Genomic DNA, 25,214 nt, shown 5'->3' with positions numbered 1-25,214 from the left:
TACCGGGAGCCTGATGTGGGATTCGATCCCGGGTCTCCGGGATCGCGCCCTGGACCAAAGGCAGGCACCAAACCACTGCGCCACCCAGGGATCCCCTATTTTCTAAGGCCATTTGCTATACAAACATAATTTGGAAACATACTACAGAATAAAAGTTGACTCAAGACAAGCAAAAATTGAGAGGACCATCGAGAATTGTTTGCCAACATCATAATATCACTTCAGATTTCCAGAAATACATGTCAGATTGAACCGTGTGACCAGCAGCCCTTAAAGTATTTAGATAGTCCCCTAATTCTCCTTTCAGCACAGAGTTATTAGAATAATTGTTTTCAGTTCCCTTGGGGAAGCCACCAATTAACTGTCATGATGCTGGTCTCTGTCTTACCCACTCCAACCCTTATTACTGTGGTAAATGGAGTGGCCTCCAAACACTTCCTATGGAACGTGAGCTTTGGAGAATGGATAGTGCATTCACTTTAACATGCTCATTACAGGCATTGTCCATCTCATTATAGATCACTGCTTTCAGTCATCATTAATAGAGCAGGTTTGCACTATCTCAAGGGATAGGAAGTAAATATAGTTAACTTTTTTTTTTTTAAGATTAGTATAACTAACCAAATTCCCTGCAAGACAAATCAAGAAGAGAGAAAACACTAATAATTTCAACAATGAAAGAATAGACACCAGTACAGATAACACAGTAATTAAAAAGATGCTAAGGACATAAGCAAACATATGTCAATAAATTTGAAAATATCAAAAACAAAATTTTTGTAGAAAAAAAAACAAAAATAAAACAAAACTCAAATTATCTGAACTAGCCCAAACAAAATAAGTGCAAATAGCTCTATATCAATCAACAAGGTTGAAAACAATGAAGAGGGGGGCCTGTGTGGTGGCTTAGTCAGTTAGGCATCTGCCTTCAGCTCAGGTCATGATCCCAAGGTCCTAGGATGGAGCGTCATGTCAAGCCCCTTGCTCAATGGGAAGCTTGCTTCTCCCTCTCCCTCTGCCTGTAGCTCCCCCTGCTTGTGCTGTCTCTTTCTTTGTCAAATAAGTAAATGAAATCTTAAAAACAACAACAACAACAACAAAACTATGAAGAGAACTCTTGGACTAGATTACTTCACTAGTAAATTTTATTAATACTTTAAAGAAAAAAAAAGATGTCTTAAACAAACTCTTCCAGAAAATCCATCAGATTGGAACAATTCCCAATTCATATTATGAGGCCAATATAATCTGACATGAAAATATGGCAAAAAAAAATCAAAGAATAATTTCTTATCATCATACATGCAAAACTCTTTAACAAAATATTAGCAAATTGTCCTATTATACAGAAAGCATGATCAAATGAGAGTTATCTCAACAATGAAAAACTCATTTTACATTTAAAAATCAATTTTGTTGTATTAACATTATAAATAAAAGTATATGATCATCTCAATAAATGCACAGATAATGTTTGGTAATATTCTACATGCGTCTATAATAAAAACTCTCCGCACCCTAGGAATTAGTGCATACTTCCTCAGTCTGCCAAAAGGAAATCAAAAGAGAGAAAGAAATTTATAGTATACAGGAGCAGGTCTATGGATTGAAGAAATCCACTGGGTTCCATATGGCAGGCCTTCTTTTAATTATTATAAGTGTGATGTGATAATAAGGCTTTTAAGAAAGATTTTTAACAGAAAATTTGGAATAATTTTGATACAAACTCCAAATCTATTTGCAGCAAATGGTTAGTGAGCTAACCTAGTTTGTAGAAAGCTTGGTTAATTTCTTACATTCTCACCCACATTTGTCAATCACAGAAAGTACTCTTGAACACCAGGCACTAAAAAGTGAGGAAAATTCTATTTATTGGGTGTAGTGGGATGATTATGAGAGAGCAGTGGCACTATTGATTCATTAATTTAATAAGTACTTATTGATCATCTATGATGTGCAGGATGCTGTGACAGGCAAGTGTTATGCACTGAAAGTGAAGTAAGCTTACTTTTTAGAGACAGAGGCATGCAATCAACAAGTACACAGGGAAATAAATTTATAAATAATGCATGCAGTGTTGTTAAGGAAATAAACACAAGACTATGATATTTTAAAAAGTTAATAATGCGCACGGTAAGGGGAAGTCTCTTGATCAGGTAGTCAAAAAATTTCTCTCTGAAGACATGACATTTGAGTTTAGAAGGCTAATTTAAAAAATGAAAGAAATCAAGGAAGAGCATCCTCAGAAGACAAAACATGTGCAAAAACCGGGATAGGAGAGCTCGACGCATTCCACAACTGAGTGAAAACCAGAACAAGGGAATGCTATTTTAAGCCTAATGTGGGTTATAAATTATGTTATTTTATATAAAAATCCTTAAGAAACTGCTGTCCCAGTTATTTTCTTGACTCATTTGCGTAGTAAAGGAAGAGATTATTGAGTGCTGAGTCTCAAATCATTCTCTGCAAAGTGACCTGTGCCAACTGTTGGTCTACCTTGCAAATAATTCTCCCAGGGATGCCAACCCTGCTGTTGTCCAAATACCAACCATCGAAATAAGGCTAGTCTATTGGATTCTCTCATATAAAGCTCTGTATCAAAATTGTACATACAGAGGTATTTTTTTTCACATGCTTCACTTTTGTGTGGCTTCATGCTTATAAAAACAGATGATAGAGTAAGATAGAAGTGGGATCATGTTCAAGGTATACCTATTACACTGTGTTACCACATTCCAGTTTCTTTACTGCTCAGTGTCTTCCATTTCTAATCTAGAAAATGAATGATCATGAAATCAGCTTCACAAGACCTGTGTGAAGATTTAATAACTCACACAAAGCCCTTAGCACAATGCCTGTGTGTAGTAGGTTTTAGCAAATATTAATTATTATTACCTAGATTTAAAAAAAAATTGCTCTGCTTACAAGCAAAACACTTCTATAGCCATATTATGTTGACAGAATTATCTCTATTCCTTTTCATCACTAAAACAAAATGTTAGTTACTTTTGTTTTTTGAACATTAAACTGTGTTTCATTTTTATAAAGATGAGAATAGAAAATATAAATATTATGCTTTTGAGAAAAATCCCCAAATTCCAGGTTAATACTTGCTTTCCATTTTTGTTTCAACAATAACTTATGTATAAATACAAACATAATTTGAAGTCCTACTTTATTATATATCTACTTAATTGATCTTTAATAGAATTTAAAAGCTTGTAAGAAATTATCTATGAACAAAATGAAATTGTAGCTAATAACATTTTAATATATGTGAGAATGCATGTGGGGGGGTTGTTGGGTATGTATGTGTGTGTGTTGGGGTAGGGGTATGCCGGCGATGCAAGTTTGGAGTGGTGTTTTTGTGGGGTGTGTATGTTAGGATACTGGGCTGGGAAAGGGTAAGAGAATAATGAGGGACAGATGTTTCATTCTTTTTATTGGTAGATTATTTAGAAGCAGAAACAAAAGGTAGACATTAATACAGACTTATTTGGGTACACAATTTTAAAGGATGATTATCTTAGATCCAGGCTTGATACCATGTATTTTCTGGTTGTATACATTGCCATTAACAGCTATTGCATTCAAATATTCAAGGTTGTGGAGGACACTAAACTCCAGTGGTAACTAATAAACATAATATGGGCAAGCCGGAGGGAATTCTCACAGTCATGTCCACTTCAATGTCGAACAGGTATCTCAATATGCACAAAGTAAATATTTTGGTTAAATCTACCTTCAATGTGCTTCTGCTGCGATCTGATATTTCTCAGTAAATAGAAATCTATTCTTTCAGTTTCAGGCCCAAATTTTTCAGTCATTTCCACTCATCTCTTTCCTATTTCTCATCCATATTCTGTCCAATCTATCTTGAAAATAAACCCAGAATCCAGCTATTATTTCTCAAAGTCACTAAGACAACTCCCCTGTTTAAGTCACTGTCAGCCCTTATATAGGTCATTGGGATAGCTTCCAAACTGGTGTCCCTGCCTCCACCCTTGCCCCAGGGGCCTGTTCTCCATCCAGGAACCAGAAAGATCAGATAGGTCACATTTATGTTAACGACAATCAAGTAGCTTCCTAGCTCTACACATTAAGCCAAAGTCTTTACTTTTTTACTTTTATTTTAAGATTCTATTTATTTATTCATGAGCAACCAAAGAGAGAGACAGAGGCACAGACAGAGGGAGAAGCAGGCTCTTCACAGGGAGCCTGATGTGGGACTCCATCCCGGATCTGGGGTCATGCCCTGAGCCAAAGGCAGATGCTCAATCACTGAGCCACCCCGGCGTCACATAAGCCAAAGTTTTTAAATGATCTATAAGGTAACCAGATATGTCACTGACTTATTCCTTTATTTTTTTAAAATCACTTTCTCCTCCTTAACTCTGCTACTTTCACAATGTTCTCTCATTATCTTGATCATTAAGCTCCTTTCTACTTTAGGGGCTATCAGTTGCTACTCCTTTGACTTGAATATTTTCTTCAGATGTCTATAGTGGTTGTCCTCACTTTATTCTGGTATCTGTTAAAATGTCACTTCCACAGAGTCCTCTACAGATAACTCTATAAAATAGCTACCCTTTACACCACTTGTGATCCAACCAATTTTTACTCTTTAAAATTCCTATTACAACCTGATATGTAGTAATTTATGTCTACAGCCTTTCTTCTGTCCCTACTAGATAGTACTCAAACAGGTAGTTTAATCCAGGAGAAGAATTCATTTATCTGTAATCCTAGCAACTCAAGAACCATATATGGTATTTTGTAAGTACTCAGTATTTTTTAATTAAAAAAAATCAATGTGAATGATTTACACAAAAATGGCGGCTCTATGGACAAACGCAAGTAAACTTAAGAAAAAAGAAGTTATAAATGAAGCATTCTAAGTATAATTTGACATCTAAAAAGGATATGGGAGGTATTTAAGTCATTCTTTAAGAATTCATGTGCTTAATATTTTGTTTACAAAATAAAATTTAACATCAGAAAAGAATAGAAACAATATAAACCTTTTTCTGACCATTGATAAAATTATGTTATTTCCTTACCAAAAAAAAACAGTTCACAATACTGAACTATGTGCTTCATTTCTCACAAGAGATACAAGTGAATTATAGCAACTCCAGAGAAAGGACCAGTCACAGTGGTTTTCAAGTAGGATGGGTGGAAAATCTTCATTTAAAGATTCTAGTTCAAACTTCAGCCAAAAGTTCAAATTTCAGCCCTAATGCAGACCTACTGAAATGAATCTGAAAATGAAATTCATGAACATTCACTTTTAAAAATAATCTCCCAGATGATACTTATGCATATAAAACTTGAGACCTCTGTATTATATAAACAACTAGATGTCAGTGGACTTGTGTTGACAAAAGCCTACTTGATTAAATGAACCATGTGTCTGAGCCAAATCTTATATTGAAGTGCCAGATGTAAATTAAGAGAAATGGTTACATTACTTTTAAACCCTTTTTTTTTTTAAGATTTTATTTATTTATTCATGAGAGACACAGAGAAGGGGCGGGGCAGAGACATAGGCAGAGAGAGAAGCAGGCTCCATGCTGGGAGCCTGATGTGGGACTCCATCCTGGGTTTCCAAGATCACGCCCTGAGCCAAAGGCAGGCGCTAAACCGCTGAACCACCCAGAAGTCCCAGCCACCCAGGCGACCCTAGTTTTAGACCTTTTGGTAACACTTATTAAATTTGGTATTGTGAACAATATTAAATTTCTTTTTAATTTAGTAAAAGTGCATTTTTTACATTTAGGTTTGCATTATTCTCTTCCCACTGAGACCATTAACTAAAGCCACCAAAAGAAATTTTGGTTGCCTATCTAATTCAATAAGGAAGAAATGTAGATTTAGGAGAACCTTATCAATTGTTCTTAGAATGAATTTTATTTATTTATAATAAATATATCATCTCTAAAACTAGATTAGAAATCAGTTTACCTTGCTGCATTTAGCAGCATATAGCCAAAAAAAGGTCAAGCTATAAAATGCTTTCTTGGGTAGAAATTCTCTGTAAATAAGCATAGCAAATGTTAATTTTAAATAAAATTTCTAAATTACATGCATACATGACCTTCCCTTAATGAAACCAACAAATAAAAAAAAAGAACATTTTTAAAGCAAAAATGGAAAAAATAAACACTATTTTCTCTATCTATGCTTATACATATAACAACACAGGTATGATTGGTGAAATAATGAGTAAAATAAGCAAAATTGAAATGTACATTATGGCATAACTTTTTTAAGTTACAAATGACTAGCACAAATTATATAATTTGATGAAAATATAAAAAGAAGCAATATAATAAAATAATGGGGGCAGCCTGGGTGGCTCGCGGTTTAGCGCCTGCCTTCAGCCCAGTGCATGATTCTGGAGTCCCAGGACTGATCCCACATCAGGCTCCCTGCATGGAGCCTGCTTCTTCCTCTGCCTGTGTTTCTGCCTGTCTCTCTCTCTCTCTCTGTCTGTCTCTCATGAATAAATAAATACAACTTAAAAAAAAAAAAGAAAAGAAAATATTTGGGGATTATTTGCTTTTTATCAAGAGGTATTTATTTGCCTTATGCTTGTTCTGGAAGATTCCAAACTATAAATTTCTTTACAATGAATCTTCATTAATAGATTAAAGATATATGGCAATATTTTCTAATAAAAAGTTCATGTTTTCCTTTTTTCTTTTTTTTAAGATTTTATTTATTTATTCATGAGAAACACAAAGAGAGAGAAGCAGAGACAAAGGCAGAGGGAGAAGCAGGCTCCATGCAGGGAGCCCTGTCTCCAGGATCACGCCCTGGGCCAAAGGTGGTGTTAAACCACTGAGCCACCTAGGCTGCTCATCCCTTTTTAATTCTATTTTGATACCTTATTATTTCTATCCACTTTTGTGACCACTATATTCTAAGTATAGTGATCATGATACAAGATAATTTAGAGTTTTATATATAACCTTCTCATTAACATGCTTCCACAACCAAGGAGATGGCAACATTCAACCAAAGGGAATTTATTCACATCAAAAGAAGACAGATCAGTCTTCTAACTTAAAATATTTGAAGGTAAAAGAAACTCAATATAAACAAAAGCATGCTTATGGATGGATATGAGTATGTCTTTTTAAAAGGATTTGGAATAAAATTCCACAGTGCCTTTAACTGCTTTCTGCTGGTAGGAATTTACCTTCAGATCTCATTTTCAATGTAGGTTACTTGTATGATGTAAAAATATTCCTAATGCATCAAATAATTTGCCTGAAATCTTCTCTAATGGCTCCTAATTATTTTCCCCTATATTATACTTGCTGGGTGGGATGAAATAGATAACTAAAATAAGCATGTTTATGACTATATTTTATCAACTTATTTAAATATATGTAAAAAGTTCACATGTATTGTCCTTAAAATTTACCAGAAACAGTTGTGAACAACTTATACATATTAACTCTTCTAAATGTTAATGTTCTCTGAGCTAACAATTGTTGCCTCTATGCAAAGAAGAGGAATCCAAGTCACATATAAGTAAATTGTACAAGATCCTATGGCAAAAAAAAAAAAAGAAAAAAAGAAAAAAAAACAATCCTATGGCTAGTAAGAGGTAGATCTGAGATCTATAATTTTGCTTAATTGCAGACCTGGTGCTCTTAACCATTATGCTTTAATATATCAAGGTCTGTTAAAGTATTATCACCTGTATAATTAAATATATAGAAATGTTAGCACAACTAAACACATAATTCAGGGAAACAAATGTTTCAATGTTTAGTACACTATTTAAGTAGCCAAAATAAAATCAATACAATTATCTGTATTTTTTATATATGTTTTTATTAAGTAATGACAGATATAAGCTAATTGTGCTTTATAGCCATAAAAAAAAACAAAACAAAACAAAAAAAAAAACTCTCCGGTCTTTAAACACCTAAGCTTTGTAAGCACAGAACAAATAATGTGCTTTATTTATTTTGACCCTGTGATAAACTTTGTGAACAATTAAAATGCATATGAAATTTTAAACTGATTATGCATCCACACTGTGGGTTAAGTCAATATCAGTAAAGAAACTGGGCTTCTTATAATATTGCTACATTAAAGATGTTCGGAGAAAAGAAATCTGAATCATTTGATTTTGGATAATGTCTAGTACCCAGCCAGAACAAAAATGTCATCGATATTTTTATTTAGTCATGTATGTACACAGTCATTTCGAAAACTACGTTTTTGAGCCTATGAAGCACAATAAGAAAAAAAACAAAATCATTTATTTCACGTCAAATAAGAGGAATAGGATGATGCCAGGTGGGGGGTGGGGTGGGGAGAAGCAAACTGTTCCAACCTCGGAGTGTTCAGAATCCAGAAAACTCAATCCTAGCCTGTGTATATGCTACTTGCATATATTCAGTTTGAAGAAGAAAAGAAAAGAAAAACGGAGATTTTAGGTGCTAGATCAGAAGTCAACAAGCTATATTCCAAATACCCAATGTGACCTTCTGCTTGTTTTGCATGGTGAATTGAGGGTATTTTATACCCTCGATATTGAAAAAAATCAAAAGTATCCTACTGTGTGACACATGAAAATTACAGGAAACCAAAATTTAGTGGCTATATATAAGGCTTATTTTTTAAGACACTAGACACACTCATCTTTACAATCTTTATTTAAGTACAAGTAACATATTTCTGTTTCAAATATATAGTATTTTGTGGCATACATTGCAATATTACAAGATGTAATCATGATGCTAGTTTAAAAAAATCTAAAGTGTAGTTCTTGTCCACAAAAACCTGAACGTTTAAATAGAAAGAAATTTATTATTTATTAGTCAAAGCTTGGGCTATGTCTTTCGATGTAATTTTTTAATCTGTAATGTTAGGATCCATTAAAATTGGGAATAAGGCTAATCCTGGGAGATTTAACCCTACCTCACATTTTCCAAGAGCCGTTTTCCTCTCAATTATATTTCGGGACTCTCTTGGCTTATTTTCTTAGAAGAGTTTAATTTTCTTGCAGCTCACAATATTAAAAATTAAATTCATACTGATGACCTAGATTTAAAAAAAAAAAAAGAACAAAACAATGGTTGTCCCAGGTAAACTGTTCTATCATATAAATGAGAACTATAGTTCTATAATATTGGAACAAAACTCCCTTCAGACTTAATCTCCCATCAGAAAATTTTCTAGATTGCTTATATGAAAACTTTACTAGTTCTAAAGTTTAGAAAGAATGGTGTAATCACTTCATACATTAGTGTTAATAATTTATTCATTGACCTTATTTTATTGTATGATGCAATTTGGCTAGTAATAGTAATAATAAATTATCTATTCAATTGTTAGAGTTCTAGGGTAGCCTTAATCATCTTCTCTCACTATATTCTTATTCCCTTTTTTCTTTGTAAGGTTTTCTCTTATTTAAAAGATCACAAAATATCATATCCACGGATTAAAAATATGGCCCGTTTCATGAATTTGTGTGTCATCCTTGTAGAGGGACTATGCTAATCTTCTCTGTATCATTTTAGTTTTAGTATATGTGTTGCCAAAGTGAGCACTATATTTTTATCTCTAATGATTTTATTTTATCCACAATTTCTCTTATCACATATATATGTTAGTCTCCAAAATCAACTTTGGCAGCTTTAAATTCCCTCTTGAACATCAAACCTGTGTCTTCTAGGGTCCATTGGATATGCCTCTGCATGTTTCACGAACAACTTAATCTCATAATGTTCAAATCTGAATTCAGATAGCTTTCCTTTTCTTCTCCAAATTTACTTCATGCTGAATTTTCTTAATTTCAGTGAACAATATCAATGCCCTCTCACTTTTCTGAAGCCAAAATATCAGCATCATTCTAGACATTTTCCTTACACTTATTCCTCATTGCCATGCCTTCTCTCTCTCCATACACTGAAACAACTGGATGTTACTATCTCTCACTCTATGTACTAGGTTTCTAAGTACTCTCTCCACTCCATTTTCTGTCACACCCTCAGTTTCATTCATCATCTCTTATGCTTATAATGTCTGTATTAGTCTCTTTACTAAATCCCTTGCCTATACTCAATCTCAAACTATCATTTTCCATAATGCTTACGGAAATGACTTAACAAGTCTGCTTTATTAACACGTTTGCCTTAAATAATTCAGTACGCATTGCCCAAATTAAGTCGAAGTATTGTATTATGGTATAAGGAACTGTGAAACTTCATCCTATCTCCTCTAAAATGCATATATTTTTACTTAATCATATTCTATAATTCAACTTTTTGAACTAGGGTCATTTCCCAGAATATGTTAGTCTTCTCATTGTACTTCTGGGCCTTTTGATAAAATGCTCTATCTGGTTTATTCTCTCAACTTTCTACCTGACTAATTCCTGCTGGATTTTTAAAACCCAGCTTAATTGTAACATCATCTTAAAAGTTTTTCTAGTGTTGTCAGTGAAAATGGCAGAGTAAAGAAATCCAAAAGTTCAACCTTCCATAAAGGCAATGGAATCTTATAAAAACTGTCAGAATCAACCTTTTCTGAATTCTGGAAACAGACCAACAGCTTGCAACAATGAGAGTAAGATTTAAGTAAGAAAAATCATCTGAATCTTGGTGAAAACAGAGCTTTGTGATGTTTTAACTTACGCTGTTCTTTTTTTTTGGGGGGGGGGGGTCATGGAGGGGAGGAAAAGTGAGGGAGAGAGAATCCCAAGCTGGCTCCATGCCCAGTGTGAGCCCGACACAGGGCTCAAATTCACACGCCTGAAATCATGACATGAACTGAAATCAAGAGTCAGGTGCTTAACTGACTAAGCCACCCAGGCACCCCAAACTTAAGCTGTTTTCATTTCACATTCCCCAGTTAATCCACAATTCTTGGATTGGTACCAGTACCAGAGGGAACAGAAAAGACCTCATTCACAAAGAATTGTGGCCATTTGCTTTGACCTTTCGAATGGCTCCCTGGAAGACCAGCTGATGGCTTTGCCTTTATCTTACCTTAGAACTGTACCAGTGCTGTGGCAGCCTTCTGGGGCATTTGTCAAAAACACTTAATAGGGAGGTGTATTAGCTGTCTGAAACAATTGATAACACTTGGAGAAAATCACTTTTTAATTAAAAAGCTTGGGAGACAAGACCAGGGAATGAGATGCTTTGAGGAAATACATGTTTTATTTTAAGATTTATTTATTTATTTGAGAGAGAGAGTGCGCACACACAAGTGAGGGGAGGGAAACAGGGAAAAGGAGAGAGAGAGAGAAGCAGATTCTCCACTGAATGTGGAGCCCAAGTGGGGATCTCAGGACCCTGAGATCATGACCTGAGCCTAAATCAAGTCGGTTGCTTAACCAACTGAGCTGCCCTCGTGCTCCAGGAAACACCTATTTTTAAAAGCTCCAATATATTCACAGAAATCTAGAAAGTCATGTGAATTCCCAGAGGGCACATGCTCAAGAAAGAATTAAGAAGTCCCCAAGTTCTCATTCTGACTGATGTTAAGGATCTACACAGGTAGGAAGTAAAGGCTAAGGCAGAGTTGTAAACTACTTAGCTGAGTGTTGAAGGTATGCCCAACACACACCCAGGCCACTGGCAAAGACTGGGAGTTTATTGTTTGCAGGTGTTTAAGCAAATCTCAGTCCAGCCTCTGACTCCCACTTAAACTTACAGAAACATTAGTGGCCACCCCTGACAGATAATATAGGCTTCACAGATTATTTGAGAAAAGCCACCAGATTTCCATACAATAGCGGCAATAAGGAACAACATAAAACCTTGGGGGGGGGGGGCTTGGGGGCAGTGGCTTCCAGACATCCTGATTTCCAGAGTTGCCACATTATCATATTAAAATTTTTCAATTTTCAACAAAAAATATGATGCATACTAATAAATAAGAGAGTACTGTCCACAAACAGGAGGCGGGGGGGGGGGGGCGGGAGCAATAAATAGAAATTGTCCCTAAGGAAGCCAAACATTGAACTTACTAGATAAAGACTACTCATATGTTTCTATTTATAGGAAATGTCCAGAATAAGCAAATGCATTGAGACAGAAAATAGATTAGTGGTTTCCAAGGAAACGGGACGGGGGGGAAATGAGAAATGACTCCTTAAAACGGGTATGGGATTTCTTTTTGGGGTGATGAAAACTTTCTGGACTTAAGTACTGGTGATGGTTGTACTACATTGTGAATATGCTACATAGCACTACATAGTACAATTTAAAATGCTTAAGGTGGTGAATTTTAGGTTATGTGAATATATATCAATAAAAATATGAGTGCCCTGCCTCCCAAAAGAAGCTTTCAAGACTTTTGAACATTCTCTTTGGTACTCCTTATAGGTATCATAGGTTCCCATTACACATCTCCACCAGATTCTCCTGAAATTGGTGTTTCTTGGCATGTCTTTTCACCTTGACTGTGGATTCAAGGGGATTAGTGATAATTCTCCTTAGCCTAATAGTTAGAATTGCTCTTGAGGTACAAATCCAGCACAGCAGAAAAATGTGTAATAGAATCTTGTAGATGCTTGCTAGAGATTTACCTGTGATCATTAGGCAGATTCAAAATGATAATGGTAATTGCCCTGAAAGGAACTGTCCAGAAGGAATATAGTAAATAGGATATGCTGTAGCTATTCACCTTTCAGAGATGGAAAAAAGAGCCACCTTAGGGGGTGGCCCCACAGAAGCCATAGGCTGAGACATCAAAGGATTTACTGTAGCTCAAAACATGTTAAGCACAAGTGACACAATTCAACTAAAACACAGATCCATAAAGTTAAAATATAGGATATTAAATGCATTGTTTATGTCAGAAAAACGTAAAATAGAGTAAATGCTATAGAAAGAGCTAATGGGGAAATTGTGAAAGGATCTGGCCCTGAATAATGGTTATTTAAACCTTCTTGGGAGTGACTCACCATCTCCCCATCTGTATATGGATTTCTGCCATGTCCAATTGGGTTGTTATCAAAATAAATGTGGTTAACAGATGTCCTCAATGTCTAAGACAATTAATTGGAGATGATGAAATAAGAAGACATTTTAAAATTGTCATAAGTTTGCAGGATTTGGTGGTTAGAAAAACTGTAGTGCCTGTAATAAAATGAGGAAGACAAGAAGGTCAATTCATTTTGAGTGAAAGATGATATCAAAGAGGATTGGACATGTTATGTTGAAGACTAAGTGGAACATATATATAAAAATGCCAGAACTCAGGGTGAAGATTGAACGTTTCTTAATATAAACTGAGAGTTTTTATAAACAAATAAAAGTAGATGCTCTTTTTTTAAAAAGATTTTATTTATTTATTTATTCATGAGAGACAGAGACAGACAGACAGAGAGAGAGGCAGGGACACAGGCAGAGGGAGAAGCAGGCTCCATGCAGGGAGCCCAACATGGGACTCGATCCCGGGTCTCCAGGATCAGGCCCTGGGCTGAAGGCAGCACTAAACCGCTGAGCCATCCGGGCTGCCCATAAAGTATATGCTCTTTAAATTTACTGGGTTTTCTTGCTATAATGACAGCCAGAGGTTGATGAAACAAATCAGGAACACATTTTTAGCAAATGATCTTCATTTTGTTTTTCATTTTTATTTCACCATCATAAACTTAACTCTACAATCCAGTTAGACTTGGAGGTGAGTAAGGAAAATATGGAACTCATAGAACTGCAGTCAGAGCACAAAGATTATAGGCTATTTCCAGGAGATTGGGGTGGAAGGGTGCTCTCTGAGCTATAGAAGGAATGGTCTGGTAGTTAAGGTAAAACAGGAGTCAAATTTATTAGATTTGTCCACAGTCAGCAACTGTGATTTTCTTGCTAGTCTTGCCATTCCTGGAACCAAAGCGCTCCAGGCTTCCACAATATTCATGCCCTCTTCTACCTTGCCAAAGACCACATGCTTGCCACCCAACCACTCAGGCTTGGCGGTGCAGATGAAAAACTGGGAACCATTTGTGTTGGGTTCAGCATTTGTCATGGACAAGATGCCAGGAGCCTTGTGCTTCAGGATGAAATTCTCATCATCAAATTTCTCCCCATCAATGGACTTGCCACTACCACCCTGGCACATAAATTCTGGAATAATCCTATGAAAGCAGGAAACTTTATAATCAAATCTTTTCTCCCCAGTGTTCAGGCACCAAAGTTCTCTGTTGTATTTGGAACTTTGTCTGGAAACAGTTAGAAGGAGACTCAGTGCAAGGACTAGCTGTCCAGGGCTATGTCAAAAAACATGATGGGGCTGACCACGGCTGGGCAGTGCAGATGGCTCCAGGGCACCACTGTCTGCAAGGCCAGATAACTATCTTCTTTTTTTTGTTTTGTTTTGTTTTGTTTGTTTTAAATATTTTTAATTTTTATTTATTTATGATAGTCACAGAGAGAGAGAGAGAGGCAGAGACACAGGCAGAGGGAGAAGCAGGCTCCATGCACCGGGAGCCTGATGTGGGATTCGATCCCAGGTCTCCAGGATCGCGCCCTGGGCCAAAGGCAGGCGCCAAACCGCTGCGCCACCCAGGGATCCCCAGATAACTATCTTCTAATTCATATTTCTAATAATTGTTGTAATTATTAATCAATCTATGTAACCAATATTTATCAAGGGCCAAATATATGCAAAGAATAGATGCTGAGGATAGACAGAAAAACACTAACCACAAAGTCCCCACCCTTATGGAACATACATGTGATCAGGTTAAATATGTCAGTTAAGGAAGGTCCTAAAGTCTGATTTAAAAAATCAGTAAGTATGTACACAGCAAACTTATCATCATAGTACACATTTTCCCTCCTGTTCTCAGCAGATTAATTCACTATTATTAAATTCATGGCAAGTCCCATAGGCTGCCACCAAGTAGAAGCATTTTCACTATATTATTCAGTTCTGAGCTGTTAATACTGCTACTTTTGTTATTATTTTATGTACCAATAATGTGCTCAGTAAAAACTAAGTGCCTATTGCTAGGGCATGACTAAGAAAATATATAATAAAGGTATACCAGATAATATTCCTGTCATGCAAAAAATTTTACAGTCTAGAGAATGAGGCATAAATTTATACAAGTGTGAAATTATTAATTAGAGTATGGAAAGATGCATAGATTGTTAGCTATATATAAAAACCGTCAGACTCAATGTTTTAAGCAGAGTTAAACACCAGTGTCCCAGGATCATCAGTCAGTAGAATATTCTGTGTCAAGAGTGAAATGACTAGCCAAAGCAAGAGGACATAGTTTACATCTCATTTCAGTAGCACAGTATATGGTAGACTTCATTCTTAGAAGTCAAGATGCTGGCATTTTCCCTGACTAAAGCTATATTTATAATCATACATTTCCCCAAATTTTAAATTTAATCATTTTAAAAATATCAACATTAATTAGAAATAACATTTTTAAAATTTAAATTAGAATAGATTTGTTTATACCAGGACTAAAAATCTAGAAGTAGGACTTTAAGTAGGTAAGTGATTTTTTTAAAAAAGAGAAAGCCTATAAACGGAATACACATTCATTTTAAGTAAGCTTGATGAATTATTACAGAATGATCATGTACAAGCCACAGAGACATTTTTAATAAATTCCAAATGTGGAATTTAGTTTGCATGACCAAGATAAGATTATTCTAGAAATTTATTTTCACTTTTTGAACAAAGACATTCTAGGACAAGCAACTTCAACCTACATCATTGATGAATGGATAGGAATTGGATATAAAAAGCCAAGGAAAGTGTATGCAGGGAAATGCATTGTAGTAAAAGAAATATTGTGAGCAAAGGCACAGAAGTTAAGTATAAGTAATGAGTTACAGAAATGGCATATAGTTAAACTTGGTCAGAATTTAGTGATTATGAAGGATTTGGTAGGGAAGAATAATAGACCCAATCTTTAGTCTTTGTATTAGCCATCATTCATCATTAGCAACTCCTATCTATTATGGACCTATGGAATTCTAAGAAGTGCAGCTTATTAGAGACTGTTTATATATAGCTAGGTTGAGGAAATATAACATTAGTTTTGCTTTTTGCTTCTCTTTTCAGGTAGCATGATGATTAGAAAAAAAAAAATCTCTAGCAGAAAATGTTCTATCTGCTGTAGCAGAAAATGCCTTAAAAAGAATTTTGATCAACTCAGCTTGATTCACATGTTCATTTCTAAATCAATTTTTTTTCTGGCTAAGGGAATGGAGTTCCATTTGGTTTGACTTAGGTTACATAACCAACACTACACCACCCTGCTGTTGAAATTGTTCCAATGGTTTGTATTTGATTCTCCTTGCTGAATAACAAATTGCCACAAACTTAGAAACATAATATAACACACAATTGTTGTGTGATAGTTTCCATGGTTGGGAGTACAGGCAATTTAGGTGGGTCCTTTTTTCAGGGGCTAAATGGCCATCTCTACTGAGAGTTTAGCTAAAGTAGTCCACATTATTCTACCTTGGCATCCATTTTTGTGGCCAAGTGGACTGGAGGCCTTGAATTGACACTAGCCTCTCTGGTGAGTGCAAGTATGTGCTCTAAACAACAGCCCTTAGAGTCACAAGTTCCTGATGGAGTCCCTCCAACATCCCTTTTTATAGGCACTCTCTCCTGACTCCCAGGCCTTTACCCCTGTGAGCCCCTTGGTAAGACTCCCCACCCCTAGAATCTGACCAAAACCCTGCTTCTCTTGGTTTGAACTGACCAATCCACCTCAGCCGGGGAACCCCAAAGCATGCAACCCTTAGACCCTAATGATGGCATGTGCCACAGCTCCTGCCTTGAATTCCCTGCATGGGGGTGTAACCTATATCTTCTCTAGGACCTGTGGATAATAAACATCTCTATTTCACTTTCTCTTGTGGTCTTCTGTTAAATCACTGATCACCATCTGACACTCTCAGACTCTACTTTATAAACATTAATTTAACAAAGTCACAGTAATGTGGAAACTAGACTAGGGAATAATCTACTTCAACACTTCAGGTTGTTGGCAGAATTCATTTCTTTCTTTTTTTTTTTTTTTTAAATACAGTATTTGTCTTCCCTCTGTCAAACCCTGAGCCATTCACTTTCCTCAGGCTGCTTGAGGAGGTATAGGAAAATGAACATACAAGGCAGATAAGACACAGGAGAAGGACCTATGGGGGGGTGGAGATAGCTTCTTCCCATGGCAAAAAGGATGAGAAAGGCCACCATCAGGCAAAAGAGCCTCATGACGTCTGAGAAGGGAAAACCCAGAATGGTGTAAGAGAAGAACTGTTGCTTCAGAGAGTCTCCTGGTATATGCAGTGATGAGGCTCCCAGATGCAGTCCCAATTCCAGCCCCAGAGCCAGCCACCCCTACCATTGGCAGCCCCAGTCCCAATGCACTTGGCTGCTGTGTCAATATCCCTTGAAATGGTGCTGGCTCAGAAGCTGTGGTTAGGAATAAGTGAGGTCAGGGTAATGTAAGGCTGCCAAGCTACTAAGGCTCTCATCTGTCAGTGTCTCCAGTGGGTTTAGCACTACTGCAGACAGTGATCGACTCCACAGCTGAGAGGTGTTCCTGATAAAGAAGAGGGTAGAGATGAACTTTACACAGGTGTACATTTTCAGGGGACAAGGGGCTGTGGCAGCAGAGCTGCTCCCAGTCCAGTGGAGGACAGAGAGCTCATTTCTTGTGAACATAAGGGTGAGGTGTCCCTCTTCTTCCTGGCTACTAGTCAGGGACCAGTCTTGGCACCTGTAGACTGTTTGCAGTTTCTTACCATGTGGTCCCCTCATGCAGGAGAACTAACTTCAACATTTATGAGGGAGTTTCTCTTTTTTTTCCGGTTTGCTACTTATTGCTTGACCGTATACCATTCCTCAAAGTCTGTAATAAATGCATGCATTTATTTGAAATCTTTGCTTTCAAAAGTAAATACAGTCTCCAAAGGTGTTCTTATAATTTTTCACTCAGATTTATTGATTTTTTTGAGTTATCACCTCAAATCCTCACTTAATGATCTTCTTTTTTTTTTCTCATATTCACATCTTATTCCCAAAACAATGCCTCATTTATGGAAATAAATGTTTATAACCCTTTACCCACTGGGCTTGTCCAGCAAGCCTCAAATTACTGATTAGAAGCAATGTGTGTAGGTGAATGACATAAATATCTCTCCTGACCAACTAAAAAGACTTTGGAGGAAATGAATATTTAATATAACTATTAACTGTATTAAGTATATCTGGGAGACTACATTCAAAGTTTTAAATACTCTTCTAGAGTTACTGTTCCTTCCTAGATTAATATCAATATTTTAGTGACCCCTTTTAATATCATTTTTAAGATTGAACATATTTTCTGACATAATAAACACCATAAAAAGTAATGTCTGAATAATTTTTCTCATTATAGTACAGCCTAATTTAATATAACTATTTCTTACTCTGACAAAATTCAAAAGTATATTAAGTTTGTGGTCATCTAAAATTTTCAAGTATTTTAAATAAAGTTTTTGTTTAGTCAGGCCTCAATAATCCTATACTTACAAAGTTGATTTTTCTCAAACACAAGATCTAATATTTATATCTGCCAAGTTTATTTTTTTTTTATTTTTTATTTTTTTTTAATTTTATTTATGATAGTCACAGAGAGAGAGAGAGAGAGAGAGGCAGAGACACAGGCAGAGGGAGAAGCAGGCTCCATGCACCGGGAGCCTGACGTGGGATTCGATCCCGGGTCTCCAGGATCGCGCCCTGGGCCAAAGGCAGGCGCCAAACCGCTGTGCCACCCAGGGATCCCTCTGCCAAGTTTATTATTGTTAGTATAAATCCAATTATTTTAAGAAGTATAATTTCCCCAGACACTCCCTGGTTACTTTAACTCAGATGTTCTCTGGTTCCTTCTTTACCTTTTTTCATTTTTTTCATTCTACATTTGTTTGTCAATTAGTCCCCTTCCTTAGAATGTAAGTTCCATGAGAGCAAAGGTTTCATTTGCTGATTTGTTGTTGTTCTTGTTTGTTTATTTTAATTGTGCTCACAGGATCTAAGGGAGGGCTTGGAAATAATAAACACAGATGACTATTTGCAAATGAATGTATATATGACTTTTATTAGTCATAGCATTTTATTTTTTTAAGATTTTATATATTTATTTAAGAGAGAGACAGAGTGATAAAGAGAGATCATGAGCAGGGGGAAGAGCAGAAGGAGAAGCAGACTTCCCACCAAGCAGAGAGCCCTAAGCAGGACTCCATCCCAGGACCCTGGGATCATGATCCAAGCTAAAGGCAGCCACTTAACCAACTGAGCCACCCAGGTACCCTTAGTCATAAGATTTTAGAGAAAAACATTGTGTCATATTACTAGCATAATGTGTTTTTAATAAAATCTTATTTATGTTTACTGATCATCCTCTTTTCCAAGATGACATTACTTTAATCATTCCTTCTAGAACTTTCCTCAATCTTAGAATCATTTAAATTTTTTTGTCATTTTTATTCTCCATCTTCCTTTCATTCTTCCCAAATATTTTATCTTTCAATAAGTTTTGAATTCCTATGGAACAATTATAGAAAATCTAAATCAAAATATCTTTTTCAGTTTTTACTTACAAAGTAACTGATTATAAATAATGTAAATCTCAAAATGAAAGTTTATATTATTCCTCAAACTGGATTTTTCAAAATTACACATTTTATATTACCTTGTCTAATAAGTTATCAAGCTTCTAATGTTATTGCAGGCATAGAATCTGAATGCTTTACCTAAATATTAAACTTCTGTTAAAAAGACATTAATAGGCAAAGAAATTTTAATATATTCCTTTCCACAACCAAGAGAAATATTAACATTCAGCTAGTGAAATTCTGCAGAAAAGGAAAGACCTGTTAAGAGATTTTAAATGCTAGAAGAGAGCCGACATTTACTAGAAATGCATACTAAGAACTTTGCTGTATCACACTTTAGAATTAAAGTTCAAGAACCATTGATAATGAAAGTAAAAAATAATTACTATTCAAAAGTCATTTTAGTTTGGTGCCAAAAATTAATTTAAAATAATTTCACATTTGACCTAAAGACCCCTGTTTTAGCCTACATCTGTATACTGCAAGTTCCCTTGTGAAATTTAATGAATTGTCTTGTTTTAATATCAACTGCTTTTTTTTTTTTAAGTCTACTTAGAATAGAGCTTGCTCATGGGTTTTCTTATACATGACAGTTAAGAACTCCATCATTTCCTAATTATGAATTAATTCTGCTTTTAAAGAGCTATTTAGACAGCCTTTGCTTACTTATGGATTAATATGAAGCAATTACTCCCTAAGGGTATCTATCATTATATACTAGCTGTGTGCAATAGTATGCTCTCTCTTATCCCTTGAACTACCATTATATCCCAGCATACTGTTTGTTTTCATTCACTAGTAAAGTAGTAATCAAGAGATGAATAGAGTCATAAAATGTATAGCTATTGGCTTGCCTAGACCTTGAGATGACTCTGCTGAATATACTTGATTGACAGATCACATTGCTACTTTCATTACTACTACTAAAAACTGAAGCATCCACAGAGGAATAATAAAATAATTCTAAGCAGGAAATCTCACTATTCATCCTTCCTAATTTGAATCTAGCTGGAGATAAACTCTTAGTTATACTTGATCTTCAAATTGTCAGTCTCTCCTTCTCTAATCGTCTTGTTTATTTGCTAAAAAATCTCTAGGACAGATTTTTCCCAAACTGCTTTTTTGTAAGATAGTAGCTTGTGTTAAGATTGCTTGAAATAGGGATCCCTGGGTGGCGCAGCGGTTTGGCGCCTGCCTTTGGCCCAGGGCGCGATCCTGGAGACCCGGGATCGAATCCCACATCGGGCTCCTGGTGCATGGAGCCTGCTTCTCCCTCTGCCTGTGTCTCTGCCTCTCTCTCTCTCTCTCTCTGTGACTATCATAAATAAATAAAAATTTAAAAAAAAAAAAAAAAAGATTGCTTGAAATAAAACTCAATTTCTGAAAATTGCTAAACTTTGAAAAGGAATAAATATTTAACTTGAATATAGATATTTTGAATCATCACAAGAGGATATGGGATGGGATGATCCTAAATTATTCTAACTTTTTTTTTCTCCTTTCAAAAATCTCAGTATCTTTTGGTGGTCAGTTTTGGAAACAAGAGAAAAATAATAGTCATGGTTTTTACATCTCATTTTACTTTAGATGTGATTCCTAAACAGATGAAGATGAAATTCAGCCTATGGAATGCCACTAACAACTACATAGCAGGTGAAACACAGTTACTTGACAATTTTCATCACTGAAGCTTTGGTAGACTTCCTAAGAATTCAGTTAGGACAGTCCATGGCACCTAATTATACAAAACAACGAGACTGGTAGCCCAACCTCACTATACTTAGCTAATCTTTCTTGGTTCACTTTCTCTCCTTAAAGTAATAATAGGAGTATTATATATAATGATTTGCACTCTGCAAGTGTTTTCATATGCATTATTCCATTTTCATTTGATTCTCCAAAATACCCATGTGATTTAAAAAAGAATTGTAGGGGCAGCCCTGGTGGCTCAGTGGTTTAGTGCTGCCTTCAGCCCAGGGCATGATCCTGGAGACCTGGGATCGAGTCCCACATTGGGCTCCCTGCATGGAACCTGCTTTTCCCTCTGCCTGTGTCTCTGCCTCTCTCTCTCTTTCTCTGTGTCTCTCATGAATAAATAAATAAAATCTTTAAAAAAAGATTAAAAATAATAAAAAATAATTGTATAAGTCACTTTTTATGGGTGAAATAATTATAGCTTAGAGAGAAATAAAATACCCAAGTTACCAGTGCTTACATATGAAGAAGTAATTATTTATTAGGACTTCTGATTTCAAGTTTAGTATCCTAGGAAATAGTCAAACTTTAAAATTTTGAATCATAATTCCAATCATCTAAAGTCAAAAACAGTGATATTCCCCTCTTACTTACATTTGGCCTCTTTCCCTCATCAAAGGATTATAAAAACAAAACAAACAACCAACTTCAAAGGCCTTTACTTTAGTTCAATACTTATCCAGCACCTATTATATATCAGACAATGTTCTAGGCACTGTGGATCCAAATATGAGTATAATATACATAATCTCTGAAGAAGCTAACACATTATCAGAAAACTTAGATATACATGTGAAGTTTTAAAAATAGGATGCACACATACAAGGTACAGAAAACAAAAAAGGCACAGAGGTTAATTAGAAAGCAAATGCCCCTTTGGAGAAAAATGGGGTAGTCAAGAAGGGATTTATTATGAATTTTTAATATGAAGATACTCTTGCAGGAAAATAGAAGTTTGTCATGTATTTAAAAGTAGAAAGAACCTAAGGAAGGAAGTTCCTTAGATGTTCCTAAGGAACATAAACTAAAAAAAGAAAAAAAATTAAAAAGAGAGTAAGGCATGAAAGATCATGAGATTTTCAAAAAAGTAGTATATTTTTACATTGCTTTAGTAGAAAATGAGTTGGGAAAGAAAAAAATAAGATATGATCCTAAACAGGCAGTTTAGTAGAGAGAAAATGGCCTTAAGTTTGAGGCCAAAAATTCCTGCATTTAAATTCCAACTCTGCCATTTATTAAACATTTTACTTTGGGAAAGATATCCAATTTTTCTGAGCCCTTTTTTTCCCTAAGTAATTGGGATAATCATGCCTACCTATTATGTATTATGTGTATAATGAGCCCAGCACAGTATATGACAATATATAAGAGTTAAATGAATGAAGCTATTGGTTTAAACAGAGATAAGCCAAACTTGTAATTTTGCTATGGGTCATGGATTCTGTCATGAATCATCCACAAATGATCTTAAGTTATAAATTAAATTGTAAGATAAATATATTCTGAACCATCTAAACTCAGTTTCATTTTCTTTGAAAAATTAAAATGTCTGCTTTTAGCACTTGATCGAAGGTTCATTTTCCAAATGTGTTATATTTATTTGGTATTATATTTCTAGCAAGGTGCTTTATTTTTATTATATAACTTTAGCTAACCGAGTTGAGTGATTTTCCACATTTAATGTATATATCTTGTCATAAATAATTATGATGATGTCATGTTCTTCTCCTATTTGGAAAAGAGACCTAAAATATAATTCAAGTATTAATTTTATAACTATATAGCATATGATTTTTAAGAACAAAGCCATTTTCTCAATGTTTAGTGTCACTTCAGAGAAAAAAAAGGCCTATTAGCCAAAACATGTTGCATTCAAAATGTTTCAAATTGCACAAAAAGTGACAATTTATAAACTTGAATTATATAAGAATAAATATCACAATAAATATGAACCTTTGACTTCTTCCATGATTGAACTATATTTGTATACAAATATATATGCATTTATAAAAGTAATTTTCCAGTGAAATTTTAGGATAACAGTAGTGTGCCTTGGTAGCTTTCTTTGGCATAACAGATTATAAGTAGCATGTAAACAATGATTTCACTTGATTTAGAGAAACCCTTAAACATTTATCCTAATTCTAGGACAGAGATCACCAGCTTGAACTTTTTCAATGCTACGTTGATACTAATTGAAAAGTACACTATTGAATTTCTTAAAAAGTAAACATAGGTCCACTACTGTGAGTTCATAATAAGTATATATACATGAGTATATTTTTAAATGTATTAAATAAAAAAAAATAAGTTCTATTACAGGTATTGTAATTACTCTAATAAAACCAAAGTCACTTTCAGATGCTTGGGCTGTTTGCAACATAATTTTCTCTGAGAAAACTGAGTCTGAAATTGATCTTAATCCTAAGGAAATAATTTTAATATTTTCACAAATCTTCCTAAATTTACCTATCTCTATGCCTGACTTCCAGCTTTCTCTAGTTAGTTTTGAGGTCCTTTTATTCTTTAAGGGTTGTCAAACCAGTTCCTTCAGTGAATTCCAAAGATTTTCACTCCAACTCTATTCTATCTTTATGACCATATCTAAATCATTTGAAATGATTCAAAACTAGATATTTTTCCTCAAGAATAACTACACTTAAAAAAAAATCATTCATCCAAGGGGCACTTGATAGTTCAGTTGGTTAAGCATCCAATTCTTGATTTCAGCTCAAGTCATGATCTCAGTGTCCTGGGATCAAGCCCCACCTCTGAACTCTGTGCTCACTGGGGAGCCTACTTGAGATTCTCTCTTTTCCTCTCTAGCTGCCCCTTCCCCAAGGTCATGTTCATGCACACTGGCATGCTCTTTCTCTTTCTCAAATAAATCACTTTTAAAAATAAAAATAAATAAAAAATTTTTAAAAAATATTCATTCAAGTTCTTTTTTTAAAAGTAAGAATTTCTAAGCATTCTATGCCACATGGATTTCCTTAGCTACTCCTCCCATTTGTTTCTGATTTAAAACACCTATAATTGTAATATAAAGGTTATATTTTTGAGTGTCTACAGAAGCTTCTGTGTTATTTTCTCATTTAGAATCTGATGCCATTGAATCAAATCTTAATTCTTAACCAGTTGATACCAGTATTTTCTAAATACGGACTCAGTAAAGTGACTCATTCTCACTTAACTAATTTGTGTTTTCTTCCATTAATTCATTTATTAACTTACTCATTCTTTCAAGGAACATGTATTGAATACCTATCTTAGGCTAAAATATTAATTATATTATAGATCTCAGTTGCTACTCTCAAGGAAATAAATTATAAATGCCAATATAATGTAAAAAAAAAAAAAAAAAGACATTCTAGACAGAAACAGTTTACCAGTGTATCTCTGTAGGTCTGGAAAGATTGCCTGAAAAAGTGATATCTAACCTTATGCCAAAAGAGAGCAGACCAATGAAAGTAGTTTAGCGAGGAGGAGTATAAGGTGCAAGGGGACCTAATAATAAAGGCGGGACCTAACAATAAAGATTTAGAGTTGTTTATATAATCCTTTATCATCTCAAAGTTTCACATATATTACCCATCAGATTCTGGGTGATTTTGAGATCATGGGTTCTGGGACAAGTACTTTGGAGACATTCTCTTTATATCAATATTATATTTTCGTATTGGTTTGGTACAATGTATTAGCAATTATAACCAGCATGCTAGATTCTCGGCTCAGTCATCTGGCAAAATGCTTTCTAGATCAGAGAGTATATCCCTACGAATGACACTAAAAAACTTAAACTTTTTTGTCTTTCCTCTTGTAAGATCGAATTTGATCTAATTGCCTTTT

General features: G+C 35.0%; 1 non-coding gene and 2 pseudogenes across 1 annotated transcript; all 3 read right to left on the bottom strand.

Moving 5' to 3' along the window:
* Positions 1 to 9,468: 9,468 nt before the first annotated feature.
* LOC112662557 (U6 spliceosomal RNA) lies at positions 9,469 to 9,575 on the bottom strand. Its single transcript, XR_003138653.1, has one exon. It is a non-coding gene; the product is annotated as a U6 spliceosomal RNA (small nuclear RNA).
* Positions 9,576 to 13,730: 4,155 nt separating this feature from the next.
* On the bottom strand, positions 13,731 to 16,479 carry LOC112662514 (peptidyl-prolyl cis-trans isomerase A-like; annotated as a pseudogene).
* A 582-nt stretch (positions 16,480 to 17,061) lies between these two features.
* Positions 17,062 to 17,619, bottom strand: LOC112662513 (ATP synthase F(0) complex subunit C2, mitochondrial-like; annotated as a pseudogene).
* Positions 17,620 to 25,214: the final 7,595 nt, after the last annotated feature.

This window comes from Canis lupus, chromosome 13 (genome assembly GCF_003254725.2).
Source record: "Canis lupus dingo isolate Sandy chromosome 13, ASM325472v2, whole genome shotgun sequence".
In the NCBI taxonomy this organism is placed as follows: Eukaryota; Metazoa; Chordata; class Mammalia; order Carnivora; family Canidae; genus Canis; species Canis lupus.
The sequence above is the reverse complement of the archived record's forward strand: the minus strand, read 5'-3'. Positions and strand labels throughout refer to the sequence as shown.